We start from the raw sequence: 17,058 nt of genomic DNA, 5'->3' as shown, positions 1-17,058 counted from the left end.
CTGGCGTTCCGCCGCGGTGAAGAAAAGCTCGAGGCGCACGAACGCCAGTGCTACAGAGCGTGCCACGGCATGCGGCGAGAATGCCAGGGGCAATTTCAGTGCTACAAGAAAAGCTCTACACTTGAAGAATCAAGTTATCAAATCATCGAGAATGCCTCGACTGCCTAGCGAGCACTGGAAGATTATCGTCCGTCCAAGGGGTGGCTTGGATGTTGAGAAGGCGGGCTCAGCTAGACTTGGCCGGGCAATCGCAGAGGCGGCTGGAATTGTACCCACGCTCATTAGTCAGGACATTGTTTGCCCGAATGCAACGCAAAATATCATAGTTATTAGCATGGCGTCCCGTGCGAACGCTGACTCTTACCTCAGGATGAGCTGCCTTACATTGGGAATGAAGAAGTATGACATCAACACTTACGAGGCTGCCCCGCATGAGACCTGCAAGGGGGTCATCCGTAAGATTGACGCATCGGAGAGCCAGACGGAGCTGGAGAGGAGCATCCTTACTGAAAGAAACCCCACGGCTCTGGGAGTCAGACGTATTAAGAACACTGAGACGGTGGTTATTGTCTTCGATGGCTACAAAGTTCCCAACTTCATTTATTTCGGCACAGCGCTGGTCAGATGCTCGCTTTACCATCGGCAGCATGACTGCTGCTATGCCTGTGGCAGACTCGGGCACAGGGCGGACGTCTGTCCGACACCGGACGAAGCTGTGTGCAAGAGGTGCGGAATCAACAACCCTGATGAGAACCATCAATGTTCCCCGACCTGTGGATTCTGTGGCGGCCCACACGCCACGACGGATAAAAGTTGCCAGCAAAGGTTTCAGCTTCCATTTATTGTGCGAAGGCGGCGAAGAGAGCGCCGTGCGGAATCAGAGCGTCGTAGTCAGCAAACGGTACCTGCTAACGCCGACGAGGGTGTGAGCCAGCCTGCACACCGCAACTCCAGCTCAAACAGTCGTTCTGCTGCAACTGGGGTGGACAGCCGTGACTCATCGCAACAGGCAAGCAGTCGGTCCAGATCCAGATCTCGGTCCAGAAGTCGCTCCCAAGGCCAGCGAAAGGGAACTTCGTCTAAAGGCCGAGCCAAGTCCCGGTCCAGAGATCGTCGTCGGTCCCAATCCAGAGGCCCATCGCACTCGAGGAGCCAGTCCAGGGACCCGCATGGCACAGTCCGTTTCCAAAGCCCACCCCAACCGGAGATGCAGGGTGGCTCCTGGGCTGACCGGGTGCGCAGCGGAGGAGGTGAAAAGGTAACGGGAGGCACTGCGCCAGAGCATGGTCTAGCGGAGCTAAATCAGCTTAGGAAGGAGAATGCCGAAATGCGCAGCATTATTGAGTCGCTGAGAGCCGAAATGGCTGAGCTTAGACGTGTCAGTACATCTCAAGCTACTCTGGCATCTGCTTCTCCGTGTGTAGGTTCTCCCTCTCCTCAACCCATGGAGGTTCCCATGGTCGTGGAAGCGGGCCCCTCGGGTAACCCAGCCAAGCGTAAGGCTGCGACTTCAGCCGAGAATGTGCAGGCTAGAGCTAAATCTGAAATTAAGGAGACTCTAAATTCAATTTGCCTTGAGATTCACAAACTTAATGAGCGTTTCTCGGCGGTCGATCAACGTCTCACAGTTATGGATCAGAAAATAGATATTCAACATGCCAGAATTCAATGTGTGGAGAATCAATTACAGAACGCCGGCCTTATGGTGCAGAGCCCCAATATCAGGGGAGCAGCTCGGATTCACCCGGATTTCTTTCCAGAGGGAACGCCTTTATCGGCGCCCATTCCCATGAGTATCCCCAGTTCGAATAGTACAGTTGCTTCTGTACAGAACCTGACGGCAGGGTCAGGGAGCACCTCCAATGATCAAGATGGCCTCGCACGCTGAATTTCGTATATGGCAATGGAACTGCAGGGGGATCCTTAGCAAAAGGGGCACCCTGCAGCAATTTGTCCGCTCTCACAGCGAGAAGCCGCAAGTGATCCTACTGCAGGAGACGCTGTCTGATAGTGTAACCCTCCCGGGGTACAAGGCACATGCAGTTAAAGGGGAAGGCAGAGGGATTGCCACGTTAGTCAGCAACAAGTTCACCTTTGTGACACATGATCTAGGGGTAAGACCTAATAAAACGGAGCTCTCCTTAGTTGAGGTCATTCCGAGTTCTTCCAACCTTTCCAGCATTTTTATACTGAACATATATAGTAGCCCTAGTGATCATAGGCAGCGTTTTAGGACGATCATAGCTAAGGCAACCAGATTGGCTGGGCTCTCTCCTCTGGTTGTGGCGGGGGATTTTAACTCGCCTTTCCGGGCGTGGAACTACCCGTATGATTCAGCTAAAGGCAGGAGCTTGTGGCAGGAGACGGGAGATGCGGATCTCTCGTTAATTACGGACCCGATGTTTCCTACTAGGCGCGGCACATCCACCACCAGGGACTCCACCCCGGACCTAGCTTTCGTGAAAAATGCTGGCTCGGTAGGTTGGGAAAATCTTCTGACGGATTTAGGAAGTGATCATTATATTACAGTTACTAAATTACAGATGGAGGCAAAATCTAAAAGAAAGTTTACTTACGTGGATTGGGATAAATTTCGGGAGTCACGCAGCGCTCGAGCGGAACAGGGGGAAATCCCGGACTCTCTGGGGCAATGGACAGAGATGCTGCTGCAGGATGTTAGAGCGGTTACCAGAACCATTGAGACAGAGGTACAGACAAACAAAATGGACAGTCGGCTTGCGCATTTACTGGAGGCAAAGCAGTCGCTATTGGCCAGATGGAAGGGTCAGAGACTTAATCGTAGGCTTCGGAAAAAGATAGCAGAGTTAAATACACAAATTGAAGAACATTGCAAAAACTTGTCGAGGCAGCAGTGGGATGAAATTTGTAATTCAGTCGATGGACAAATGCGAACCAGAGGTAAATGGAATCTTTTAAAACACTTGCTTGACGAGTCGGGCACTAAATCTAATCAGAGGGGGGTCCTTGCTAGAATACTTCATCTTGCTCAAAAATCCTCCTCGGGCGCGGAGCTATTGGGGCAGCTTGCTGAGAAGTATCTACCGCTAGCAGTTGATTCCATGCAAGCCTATCCGGGGTATATGGGAACACCTTGTGCCCATTTGGATGAACCCTTCACCATCAGCGATGTGCGACGTGCCCTGCACGAACTCAATGGCCGATCGGCGCCGGGTCCAGATAGGGTCACCAACAAAGCGCTTCGGAATTTGGAAGATGACTCTGTTGAATTTCTTACTGATGAGATTAATAGGATTTGGAAGGGAGGTGACATCCCGGAACAATGGAAGTTGGCCAAGGTGATCCTCATTCCCAAGCCCGGTAAAGCACCAAGTTTGGACAATCTGCGCCCCATCTCTCTCACGTCATGCGTGGGAAAGGTGGTGGAACACGTTGTCCAGAACCGAATCGCGGACTACATAGAGCACAATGATCTCTTCCCTCACTACCTTATTGGCTTTAGGCCAGGCCTCTGTACGCAGGATGCTATGAAAATCATTAAGTGTCAAATTTTAGATAATCATACCAGAGACACCAGGGCGATCCTAGGCTTGGATATAAAAAAAGCGTTTGATAATGTCCGCCATGATTCTATTTTAGATGCGATCTCAAGTCTCAACCTAGGTTCCTCATTTCATGCGTTTGTCAGATCCTTCCTGTGTGGTCGAAAAGCCATACTTAAAGTTGGAGATCTAGAATCGGATGTGCAAGCGCTGGGAAATAGGGGCACCCCGCAGGGATCTGTTCTATCACCCTTACTTTTTAACATCGTCATGGCTGGTCTCTCGAGGCAGCTTTCTGGAATTTCAGATGTTGGTCATACAATTTATGCCGATGATATCACCATTTGGTGTAGAGGAGGAAGTGATGGCACTGTAGAGGCGGCCCTGCAAGAGGCCATCGACACTACCGAGAGTTTTCTGGAAGACACAGGCCTTTCTTGCTCTCCGGAAAAGTCTGAGCTTCTCCTCTATAAACCGGTCAGGAGGGGCCGTCGACCGCGAGGCTGGGTGCCGCCCCTAGAAAATGACATCCACTTACGTACCAAAAGTGGACGATCAATCCCCAAAGTCGCTTCCATTCGGATCTTAGGTATGACGCTAGAAGCAACGGGCACCAACACCATCACGATTAAAAGGTTGGAAAAAAAGACAGACAGTGTTATTAGGCTCATAAGACGGGTGGCTAACCGAAGGACAGGACTATCAGAGGACAACTTGGTCAGGCTTATACATGCTTTTCTGCTGTGTCATTTTGCATATGTGGCGGCAATGCATGTCTGGAAGAGAATGGAAAGGGACAAGCTTAATGCAATGATCAGGAGAGCTGTAAAGAATGCCCTTGGGCTCCCCAACTACACCCACACCAATCGTCTCCTGCAGTTGGGAATTCATAATACATTGGAGGAAATTGCGGAAGCACAAGAAAGAACACAGGTAATTAGGCTGTCTGGCTCAAAAGCGGGGAGGATGATTCTCGCAGAAATGGGTATTCCACCAGCTCAGATTGAGGCTCTGTACCAAGGGTTGACGAGGGATCAGAAGGAAAACATCATTGTCTCGCCTGCCCCGCGGAACATGCATCCCCAACGTAATGTTGGAAGGAGGAGAGCGCGCGCTCGGGCCCTTCTTCGCCAAGTTGCGGATCTTGACGGGGGGGCCTGTTTCGTAGACGCGGCGCAATATGATGGCCAGAGAGACCGATTCACGGTAGTGGCAATCAACCACAAAGGCATTACAATTAATGCGGCGTCGGTATGCGCCAGAACTGCCAATGCAGCTGAGCAGGTTGCCATCGCCTTGGCTCTTTTAGATCAGCGTAATGAACACATATTTAGCGATTCTAGAGCTGCCATTCGTGCCTTCAGTGTTGGAGCTGTGTGCAAAGAGGCCAAAAACATACTCGGTGATAAGTTGCTTACAACCCATACCATTACATGGTTCCCAGCTCATATGGGAAACATGGACGGAGGGATCATAAATCTCAATGAGTTGGCCCACTCCAGGGCGCGAGGGTTAGCTGTCCGCGGCCATGGAGGACCTTTGGGTCGAACTGGAGATTTCGTAAACAGGGATCCGCCAACTACATATAATGAAATAACCCAACATTTCGCTATGGATAGGAGAATCTTTCCACCTCCACATGCGAAGCTAAATAGAGCGCAGGCGCTTACATTGCGATTACTTCAAACAGAAACGTACCCTAACCCTGCCTTTCTTCACAAGCTTTATCCTGATGTTTATTTAACCAACTCGTGTACAAAATGTGGCGGTTTAGCCACCTTACACCACATGCTCTGGGAGTGCCCTTCGGTACGTGGCACCGATACAGCATCGTCCAGAAAGTGGGACTCCGCTCTCCGGAGTCCAGACATAACATCGCAACTTTGGGCTGTCCAGAGGGCCCACGATGCGGCGCTAGGGCTCGGCCTTACTGTCCCATCGTGGGAGCGGCCCGCCGTGTGCTAGGGCGCACGCCTTCGGACTTGTCAATAAAGTTTTTCCAAACCAAACCAAACCAATGCTGCTCAAGCCCCCCCCCCCCCCAGCCAACGTTTTTTCGTGGTCGTTCGTTCAATAAGGGTGGTTTGCTTTCTATTTGAGCATTCGAAGGCAGTTCTATCATGCGGGGGGCTGTAAACTCTCCATACCTTCGGAAAAGTACCAAATTCGTTTGATCTGCGCCGCTTCCTCCTCTCCCTGCCGGAGCTTTTTGTCTCTTCGCATACTTGCCAAGTCTCCCGGATTGGCTGAGAGACTACCGGATTTGGACCGTTTCTGCCGTTTCTACGGTTGTCATGAAAATCTCCTGGAAATCGAAATTTCTGTGCGTGATCTGGCCGCATCGGCAAAAAAGCGATTGAATCCGCTCGAGGCTTTTTGAACCTACTCCATTTTATTATGAATGAGTTTAAGAGGCCTTCATCTAAAGGTAAAGTAGAATCTCAATGATGAGAAACCACGGCGGATATGAATTGGTGAAATAACCCAGCCAAATTCCACTATATGTCTATTGAGCCTCAATTCGAATGTTCCGAACACATTTCCTAATCGAAGCGGGTGACACGAACTTTACGGAAACCGTTGAACTAAGGCCGAGAGCAGCGTACTCGAAGCTTCAAAACTACGCGTGCGATTGGCGCACGCACTGCCTTCTACAGTGCGTGTGATTGTCGTTGCCACAACCGCTGTGGACGAAACTGCAGTCGCCCTTGACGCAATCATGTATGGTGACGACGTAACTGGCAGATGCGATCGTGGATGGCATAAAAGGAGTAAGTTTTAAGGCACGTGCGCAGCCAAGCGCACGGGTACTGTAAAAGGAATTACCGTATTCCGGAACCGCCGCACACAAGACCGCTGTCGCAGTGTCGCTATAGCGATCTACGAGCTCCGAGGGCACCCAGAGGTAGATTAAAGGCAGTAATTACGTAAAAAAAAAAGTCACAGTTTCGCCGCAAAGGCAAAACAATGAATGCGAGAGCAATACCTTGGGATGTCACGCTGAGAACGGCAAGCAGATAGAACGGTGCAACGGGCTGCTCAAGCACAAATGACACACGAAAACGATACACACAGGACGAGAGTGATTTAACAATGTTTACCGCTCCACACGTAACGCGCTGTTCAAACAAAAACGATGCACGCTACATAATCACAGGTACGGGTGAGTGCAAACTATTAAGTGTCCCAGTTATACTTCGCTGTGTATGAAAAGCGCACTCCTTTTTCAAACAGGCCTGAGCAGAGACCGAAGTGACCTTTGTGGGTCCGACAACTAACGCAATCGTTGCAGTGAAAGCCGAAGGCACACGATTCTCCCCACCAAAGGATAAGCACGCGCGCACACAAGCATCTACCCCCCCCCCCCCCCCCCATTCACCCACCCAACCGCGGGGCAAAGTACGCTTGAGAGAGTACGCGTGAAGTGCCCATGTCATCATGATGAGATGTGGGCGCTGAGCGCGGGCGATTTTTTTCTTTCTTGAGTGTTCATATATATGTATATAGATACGTGTACATATACATATACGGTGAATGACGGTGGTGGCGGCGACGGCAAAAAGAAACAGCCTTGAGTGTCCATATAATTGTTATCGCAATAAAAAGGGGTCAGGTGCATTATCGTGTTCCTGTCAGAAGAATATATTAATGAGCAAAGCTTTGACCCGCGCTTTTGCAGCAGCCAGCTGCGCCGTCCCATTCGTTCACGGGTGTCCCAGGAAGACATACGCGAGTGTTTTTAAAGGAAATCGATTCTGCAAATTGTGTTGTTTCTTTGAGACTCTCACATTAGTAGGAAAGCCCACTCTCGGGTGTTCGGCCACTCCAAGCCACTATAAGACTGCAACACTAATGTTGCCACTTGCGATTGAGACCCTTTCCCCCCACACACCCTCTTGTTTTTCGCGATGTTTTTTGTTCGTTTGTTTGACCATGTTTCTTTTTTTTTTTTTGTGCCGAAAAAAATAGTGGCAAATAAATTGTACACGCCCTCTAGGCAATAGAGATAGGCCGGTTCATATGATCTCTGCTTCAGCAGTGCTCGTGCGCTTTTACCTGCTCATTAAAAAGTTACGATTAGAGGGGCATGTTATCAATTTGGACTTCTTGCGGACGGGGAATATTGTGGCGATGACAAAAACCCATTGAGAGTGTCTATATAATTGTTATTGCATATTGCGGTTTTTTACCGCTAAGTAATTGTTTATGGTTAGCTTTTTCTTCAGTTCTGCTTTTGTTTAATTTGTGCGTTAGTGTTTTTTAATTTTTCTACTGAACCTGCATATAACGAAATCTTCTTTTTGGGAACGTGTCAATATCATTTTATTCAGCTTTAATTGTATCCGAAAATTTGTTCTAAAAGTATGCATTTAAGGGGAGACACGGGTATGGGAGGCCGAAAATTTTCCGAAAAACTGATTTCTTGAAGTACTTTTTTTTTCATAATCATTAAGGTCTAAGGAAGCTGTTCCTAAAATATTATAGCCCTGTAATGCGTATTTGTCGAGTTATTGGGTCACAAAGTCAGTTTGAAGACCATTTTCGCTTCCGAAACCACCTCAAAAACGGTCCTATTCAACGCCGCAGCGCGCGAGAACCGCATCATGTAGCGCGGCCATTTTGGTCTCATTTTAAAGACGCATTTTTCCGTTATCTGTTCCTAGCAGAAGAACGTTTTTCGTCTAGCAACAACGCAGCTATCGCGCATAAAGAAAAACTGAATACTCGCACATCATTGGTGCGTTTTTGTCACGTGGGGCAGTTCCCGGTTTCCTTTTGGACTGAAGGGATTCGTCTGCTAGACAGCGGCGTGCAAGCCGCCATTTTGCGTAGAGGCCTAACAACGGCTGTGCATTTGTGCAATGGCAGGCGGTCATCGGAAGTTCGGGAGTGCTCATGCGTTCGGAAAAAGGCGAACACGGCGTCCGAGAGCCCGCACCTTATCACCAGCGAGACCTTCTGCCGCCGAGAACTCTGAAGAAGCAGGCTGTGCCAGCGCTAACACTGCCGCGGCACCCGCGATCGTGGACGCGATAGCCGCGTCCCAAGATCACATGAGAGCTGTGCGCGTCGACGCTCCCCTGGTTTCCGACGCTGAAAAAGTGGCCATCGAGTGTTGTGCGAGCGATGTTCTGCAAGATCTTTCATCGAAGTCTGCCACAAAACGCAAGCGGTCTTTTTTTCGAGACTCGGATGGAGCCGCAACGCCTGGTACGCCGTTCACCGTCCTTAGCTTAGAGTTGGTCAGCGAACTTCTTCAGTGTATGAAGTGCGGTGTGTGTGGCGGGCCTGGCAGAATCTCCAAGGAAGATCGCGAATATGGCATAGCCGCGAAACTTGTTCTCACATGTGACGAGTGCGGTAAACTGAGGACCGTATGGAGCTCGCCGAGAGCAAGGGGGGACGCAGCGCACGGCCCCTTCGAAATTAACGTGCTCGCGGTTCGCGCGGCAATGAGCACAGGAAACGGGCAAACTGCGCTCAACGATATTTTTTCCGCCCTAAATATTTCACGGAGAGGCCTGCACACCAAGACATACCAGGATTATGTGAAATTGAAAATGAACCCTGCCGCGCAAAAGGCTGCCGCGCGCGTTATTGACGACTGCGTGAGCACCGTGAAAACTGTATTCCGAACTCAACTATGGAAATCCTGGAAATGTCGCCGTTGGAAATATCGCCGTTTCCTTTGATGGGACTTGGCTGACCAGGGGCCACTCATCCCATATTTGTGTAGGGACCGTGATTGAACTATTCACGGGTTATGTGCTCGACTTCGTCGTCCTATCGAACTTTTGTTTGGGCTGCCAGCTAGGGCCGAAGGAGGACAACCCAAGGTATACCGAGTGGCTAGCTGGTCACACTTGCCAAAAGAATACCCCCAGTAAGCCAGGACAAATGGAGGTGGAAGCAGCACAAATTTTATTTGGCCGCTCATTGGAGAGACATGGGCTCCGCTACACAACCATGTTGTGTGATGGAGACAGCCGGGCCTTCAACAGTGTGCAGGTGGCACAGGTCTTCGTGCCAATGGAAAAAGAGGTCTGTGTCAACCATGTGCATAAGCGCATGGGCACAGCACTTCGAAACCTCCTGCAAAAACAGAGCCGAAGGAAAGCCAAGGCTTGGCGGCAAGGGCAAATTGACAGGCGAGCTGGTCACAAAGCTCACGTCATGTTATGGATGGACTTTACAAAGCAACCAAGAAAGCATTGAGGCCATGAATAATGCTGTCTGGGCAACTTTTTATCACGTGGTATCTACTGATGCAAGCCCTCAGCACTCTTACTGCCCAACTGGTGAAGAGTCGTGGTGCAAGTACAACAAGGCTGTTGCCAAGCAGGAGACTCCTCCGAATCATCGCTACAACCTGCCGGAGTATGTGGTTGATGCCTTGCGGCCTATTTACACGCGCCTCTCTGACAAGAAATTGCTGGAGCGTTGTCAGCGAGGCGAAACACAGAACCCAAACGAGAGCCTGCACTCCGTCATCTGGTCGCTCGTGTCCAAAAACAAACACACGTCGCTTTTCACCGTTGAAGCTGCTGTGGCCGAAGCTGTCGCAAGGTTCAACGCTGGCAAATGGAGAGCAGATGCTGCCATATTGAAGGAGCTGCACCTGCAGCAGAGTGTTGTGGCCGCTGAAAGATGCTCAGAAAAGGACAGTCGCCGACTAGTGGCATCGGAGAAGAAGCATGAGCATGCTGAAAACTTCAAGCATGCCATGAAAAGAAAGCGCACCAAGGAGAATGATGATGACTACATTCCTGGTGGCTTCTAACATGGTTAATACACCGATTCACACCTTTTCTTGTTAAATATAAGTGCTCAGCATGTTCCTAAACTTCTTTTCTCGTTTTCTCAAAACAACATTTTTTCATCACTCCCTAAGCCATTGCCACAGTATCTTTTGATGTAGCAGTCGGATTTTGATAATTCTTGCAGCATTTGAAAGCTTATACATTGATTAGTGTAAGAAAACAAAAAAAATGTCATTTTTATTTACAATAGTGATTTAATTAGCAACAACATTAAGCAACAGTTTCAGATTTCTAATGAGTATACCGTATTTACTCGCATAATCCTCGCACTTTTTTTGCCGGACACCTGATGCAAAGTTGGGGGGTGCGAGAATTACGCGGGGAAAACTTTCCACGAAAACGCAAAGAGCGAAAAAAAAAAAAAAAAAAGAAGTGGCCGCAAATCGGGATTCTCACACCAGCAACTTACAGCAAGCTTTACAAAGTACTAATTAGAACTTACCTCAACAATAAAAGCAGAGGTTCAACACAAGGCAAGATTTATTTGAGACATAAAAATTGGAAGCAAATAGTCGAGAATTAGAATACCATACGCGAAGCTTGTGGGCGTTGCGGGCGTAGCGGTAGCGGTCGGCGCTCAGAAGGAGCCCTCAAAAGGTAAGCGTAGGGCGTCAGTATTGGGCTGATGGCTATTTAACAAAATCGTCCGCAGTTTCCTTCTGAAGAAATAAAGTTTACCATCAATCCCAGTTTTAGGCACACGGCAGGCCCAACGCGTCTTGGTGGCTTTCAGCTGCCGTCACCAGTAGCGAACACAAAACTTGAGGCTCCGAAGGGCCTACCGGCGGCCTTGTTGCCGTTGTTTAGCGTATGATCTATCACTTGCAACTTGAAGCAGCCGTGTGGCTTCAGTATCGCCCCATAACGTGCCAAGATTACCGACACAACATACTAAACACGCCGCAACGCGCACTGGCCACTTCGGCTTGGCTTGGATTGAATTGAATCTCCGTGCAATAGTACGCTTGATGCTTAAGAGATGGCGCCAAATAGCGTGCGCTATCATCATCAGTGGCTGGAACGAGCAGACGACATTATTGCGGCAGTTTTCGGGAGTGCGATAATTACTTGAGGAAAAAGTTTTTTCGTATTTTTCTTGGGCGATGTGGGGGGGGGGGGGGGGCGAGAATTATGCGAGTGCGAGGATTATGCGAGTAAATACGGTACTTGTTAAGGCCATAACTCTGGTACCAATGAAGCTAAAAATAAAATTATGGTTTTGTTGCACTCCCTGGCCTTCATGGAATGCTGTCATATCAAATTTGTAGCAATATTTTATGAGGAAGATGTCAAAAGGCTGGGCAGAATGCAAGTTTATGTAACAGTCAATATTTAAAAATCTAAAAGTGGTAGCAAAAAACTAATTGCATATTTGTTTTCAGCTGGGAAAAATGCATATTGTAACGCACTCTTCAATAAACTCTTAATACGCTAACGTAGGCTGGGCGAACTTGTGCCCGAGAATAATAGCACAGCTAGACTGTCTCGAGGATTCCGTTCTGCCTCTTCTTCTACATTCTTCTTTTTTTCCAACACGATTCGCGCGCAGCTGGGTCCCACAGGCTCGTGCGTCGCAAATCATCTAGAAGGCACAAGTATTTGCTAGCGCGCGTAATTTGAAGCCACATTGTGTCATTGCCCCCCTTTCCAGAGTGCATCGTCCCGATGCTTGTGTCAAACTGGTTGCATGGCAGTAATCCACAAACCCTCGTCGGGGATGTCGTTAACGTCAAAGAACCTTGTATCTTCAGCGTTTCATTGCCTGTCGTGATATGGTTTCATCCTGACGACATGCACAGTTTCCGTGCGATGCCGCCGTCGGGATGAAATATCCTGTCCCTCTGGCATAACTTCGTAGTTGAGCGAGCCGACGCGGCGGAGCACTCTGTACGGACCGAAATAGCGGCGAAGCAGTTTTTCTGACAGGCCACGTATTCGTACAGGAATGCGCACCCATACTCTGTCTCTTGGTGCATACTGGACGTCTCTTCTTCGCAGATTGTATCGATGCGTGTCGGTTTTCTGCTGTTGGAGAATGCGATATCGTGCCAGCTGTCTGGCTTCTTCTGCTCTTTGTATGTAGTCGTGAACGTCATAGTAATTCTCGGGCGTCTCGTCAATAGGTAACATTGCATCTAAAGGTGTCGTTACCGTCCGGCCAAAAACAAGTTGGAATGGCGTCATCCGTGTGGTCTCTTGCATCGCAGTGTTATAGGCGAATGTTGCATAGGGTAATATTTTATCCCAAGTACGGTGTTCTATATCAACGTACATCGACAACATATCAGCCAGCGTTCTGTTCAGTCGTTCCGTAAGACCATTTGCTTGAGGATGATATGCCGTCGTTTTTCTATGACTGGTGTGCGTCAATTTCATGATACATTTCATCAGGTCGGCCGTAAATGCAGTCCCTCGGTCCGTGATCAACACTTTTGGAGCTCCATGCCGCAGTACTATGTTGGAGACGAAGAATTCGGCTACTTCAACGGCTGATCCTTTAACAAGAGTAGCTGTCTCGGCATATCTGGTTAAATAGTCGGTCGCAACTATTATCCACCGTTTTCCTGATGACGACGTTGGAAATGGGCCCAGTAAGTCCATTCCCACTTGTGTGAATGGGGCTTCTGATGGTTCTATAGGTTGAAGAAGACCTGCTGGTTTTAGCAGTGGCGTTTTACGTCTTTGGCAGTTCCGGCAGGTTCTGACATAGTGTCGTACAGAGCTAAGCAACTTCGGCCAGTAGTATTTAGTGCGGATGCGTGCTAACGTTCTGCTTACTCCTAAGTGTCCAGCTGATGGATCGTCCTGGCAAGCCTCCAAAATCTCTGGTCGCAGAGGTGAAGGGACGACAAGCAGGAATGTCGCTGTATTGTTGTCAAAGTTCCTTTTATACAGGATGTTGTTTCGTAGGACAAACGCTGACAAGCCGCGGACAAAAGGTCGTGGAACATCGACAGACTGTCCTTGTAGGTACTTGATCAAGAGGAGTATCTCAGGGTCGGATCGCTGCTGATGTGCCATCTCTGATGGTGTCACAGCTCCCAAGAAAATAAAATCTTCACCATCCTCGGTGGAAGCAGAAGCAGCAGGTTGAATCGGAGCACGTGACAAGCAGTCCGCATCACTGTGCTTGCGACCTGACTTGTACACAAGCGTGATATCGTACTCCTGTAATCGCAAGCTCCATCGTGCAAGCCGTCCACATGGGTCCTTGAGATTAGCCAGCCAGCATAGCGAATGATGGTCGCTTACAGCCCGAAAAGGCCTACCATATAAATATGGTCGAAACTTGCTTATAGCCCATACCACGGCAAGGCATTCTTTCTCGGTCGCTGAGTAGTTCACCTCAGCTTTCGAAAGAGTGCGACTGGCATACGCAATGACTCGTTCGTGTCCGTTTTGCCATTGGATGAGCACGGCCCCAAGACCTAAATTGCTTGCATCCGTGTGGATATCGGTTTCCGCTTCCTCGTCAAAATGCGCCAGAACAGGATGGCTTTGAAGGCATTTTCGTAGTTCATTGAAGGCATCCTCTTGTTCGGCAAGCCATACGAAAGGCATTTCCTCTTTTGTCAGTCGTGTCAGTGGTTCAGCAATTCGTGAAAAATTTTTAACGAACCGTAGATAATAGGCCCAGAGACCTAAAAATCGCCTAACAGCCTTTTTGTCTGTTGGCTTAGGAAATCTTGCTACGGCCTCAGTTTTTGCAGGGTCTGGGCGGACGCCTTCTGCACTGATGACATGGCCGAGAAAAAGGAGCTCACGGAAGCCGAAATGACATTTCTGCGGTTTTATCGTCAAGTCCGCTGATTTGATCGCAGTGAGCACGGCCCGGAGCCTTTCCAAATGTTGCTCAAAGGTAGCAGAGAAAACTACAACATCGTCGAGATAAACCAGACATGACTGCCATTTAAGACCACAAAGCACCGTGTCCATCATCCGTTGGAATGTGGCGGGTGCTGAACAAAGGCCAAAAGGGAGTACCTTGAACTCGTATAAACCGTCCGGTGTCACAAACGCTGTCTTTTCGCGATCTCATTCGTCAACTTCTATCTGCCAATACCCACTTTTAAGATCCAATGAGGAAAAATACCTGGCATTTCGCAGCCTATCCAGAGTTGTCATCAATTCTTGGCAGAGGATAAACATCCCGTTTGGTGATGGCATTCAGCTTCCGATAATCAACGCAGAAACGTAAGGTTTGGTCTTTTTTCTTCACAAGAACAACAGGTGACGCCCATGGACTTGATGAAGGCTGGACTACATCGTCTCTGAGCATTTCTTTAACCTGATTACCAATAGCTTCTCTTTCTCTTGGTGACACTCGGTAGGGATGCTGGTGTATTGGCCTCACTGACTCGTTGACAATGATGCGATGTTTGGCGACAGGAGTGCGTCGAACCTTAGATGACAACGAGAAACATTCGGCGAATTCCCTTAAAAGACCCTCTATTTGCTCTTTTTCGCTTGGTAGTAGGCCTGGCTCGATGTCGATGGCTGCAAGGACAGACTCCACGTCTTCGAAATCAGAATCATTGTTTTCAAAAGTTCGCAGCTCCGTAACCTGGACGAAATCATTCAGACTGGCGATGACGGTTCCGTTTGCAACATGCTGCACCTCATTTCCAAAGTTTGTGAGTAGAACGTTTGCACATCCATCACGTAACTTAACAAGGCCTCGTGCCATGCAGATCCCTTTTTGGAGTAGTAAGGCAGTGTTGTTGTCAGCAAATCCTTCGAATTCACTGAATGCTTTGCTGTTTACTGCGACAGATATGCTCGATCTTGGCGGCACCATGACGCCATCATCTGCAATACAAAGGTCATATACGTTTTCTTCCGTTTCAAAGGTAGCAATCGCGTGCCTAGTCGAGAATGAGACGGAAGATTCTCGCAAGTTAATTACAGCGCCATTAGCTCGTAAGAAATCCATGCCGATAATCAAGTCTCTTGAGCATTCCGGCAGCACAATAAAACTGGCGACGTACGTGAAACCCCGTATTCCGATTCTTGCTGTGCATATTCCAGTAGGGTCGATGAGGTGCCCTCCTGCTGTGCGAACTTGTGGTCCCTTCCAAGGAGTCAGCACTTTCTTTAGTATTTTAGAAAGTCCGCTACTCATCACTGAATAATCTGCGCCGGTATCTACCAGTCCGATGACTTCGTAGCCGTCAACGAACACACGTAAATCGGAAGCAACGTCACTATCGAAGCACCGGTTTCTGAATGGGTCGTCGTTCAGAGTCAGCACTGGAGGTTTTTCTGCATTAGCGTCGACAGCGGCCTTGCCTCCACAGGTCGCTGACTCTAGTTTTCCCGACGTGGGCTTGGGGAACGAGACCTTGGGGAGCTTGCTGAAGGTCGGGGGCTAGGCGATCTATACCTCCCCGTTGTCGTTGCCCGAGGTTGGTGTCGTTGGAAGCCACTTGAGGTTTGACGACCTGACAGGTATTCTTCAATTTCGAAGGGACGTTCACCATTCCGTGGTCGAGGTGCATTAGCAGGAAAACCACGTAGTCCTGCCTGGCGGTAGTGGCACGTTCGGTAGAGATGACCAGGCTCCCCACAGTGGTAACACAGCGGTATCCTGTCGGGAGTGCGCCAGACATCGCTCTTCTTTAGTCTCCTCTCTGGCGTTGGCTGCAGGGTGCTCGGCGGCATCGGGTACTGCATAGGTGTAGCCGCCGCGACGTCTGCACGTCCTGGAGGTCCTCGTAGTAGCACATCAGCATACGTCATTCTCGTCTTCTGTTGTAGTGGCGGCCCTGGCTGTGCGTTGCTCGAAGGTTCGCGTACCACCTGCCTGACCTCCTCACGGATCACATCGGCCAGAGACGAAAGCATTGGAGCGTTCTGGTCAAGACGCTGCCTCTGCAGCTCTTCTCGCACAACAGACCGCACCAGCTCGCGTAGTGCTTCCATGCCGTTACCGAAGGCTGGTGGCAACATGTCCAAGGAAGTGATGATCGCATCCCGGTTGTATAACCTTGCTCGCTGTTGTAGCGTCCTTTCCATTGTAGTAGCCTCGGAACGAAACTCGGCGACGGTGCGCGGCGGGCTTCGAATTAGTCCGGCAAAGAGTTCTTGCTTCACGCCTCGCATCAGATGGCGCAGCTTCCTGTCTTCGCTCATATTTGAATCCGCTCGACGGAATAAGCGAGACATGTCTTCCACATACATGGCGACAGTTTCGTTATTGCGCTGATTTCTTGTCTGGAGCGCAGCTTCAGCTCTCTCTTTGCGGTCTGTGTTCGGGAAAGCAGCGAGCAGCTCCCGTCGAAAATCATTCCATGACCGGAAGGTGGCTTCGTGGTTTTCATACCACGTTCGTGCGCTATCTTCCAGTGCGAAGTAAACACTTCCAAGTTTGCGCTCTTCCCCATATTCGTTAGCCTTTGCGACGCGTTCAAAGTGCTCAAGCCAGTCCTCTGCGTCCTCGTAGCTTTCGCCGTGGAAAGGCTTTGGTAGCATTGGCCGGTTTACTACAATGTTGGCTGGAGTGACCTGAGCTGTCATGTCAGTTGCGTACCCGTTCACAGCCGTTGATGTTCTAAGCGAAGTCGATAAAGGTGAAAATTCAGGACCCTCACCACGTAGGCGTCGACTGCAGCGCTGATGAACAGGCGTCAGCTCGTTGGGTCGAAATCGCTGTGGTTCTGGACTGTGCTCCGTCACTCGAGAGGGGCTTGGCATCACACCCAGCACTTCCACCAGAT

At 49.5% G+C, this 17,058-nt stretch overlaps 1 protein-coding gene across 2 annotated transcripts in view; it reads left to right on the top strand.

The window, feature by feature from the left end:
* LOC119174176 (uncharacterized) overlaps positions 1–17,058 on the top strand; it is an 80,412-nt gene that overhangs the window by 53,131 nt on the left and 10,223 nt on the right. The window lies entirely within an intron of this gene.

Source organism: Rhipicephalus microplus, chromosome 5 (genome assembly GCF_043290135.1).
Source record: "Rhipicephalus microplus isolate Deutch F79 chromosome 5, USDA_Rmic, whole genome shotgun sequence".
Taxonomy (NCBI): domain Eukaryota; kingdom Metazoa; phylum Arthropoda; class Arachnida; order Ixodida; family Ixodidae; genus Rhipicephalus; species Rhipicephalus microplus.
Note: the sequence above shows the minus strand (reverse complement) of the source record. Positions and strands in the feature narration are given on the sequence as shown.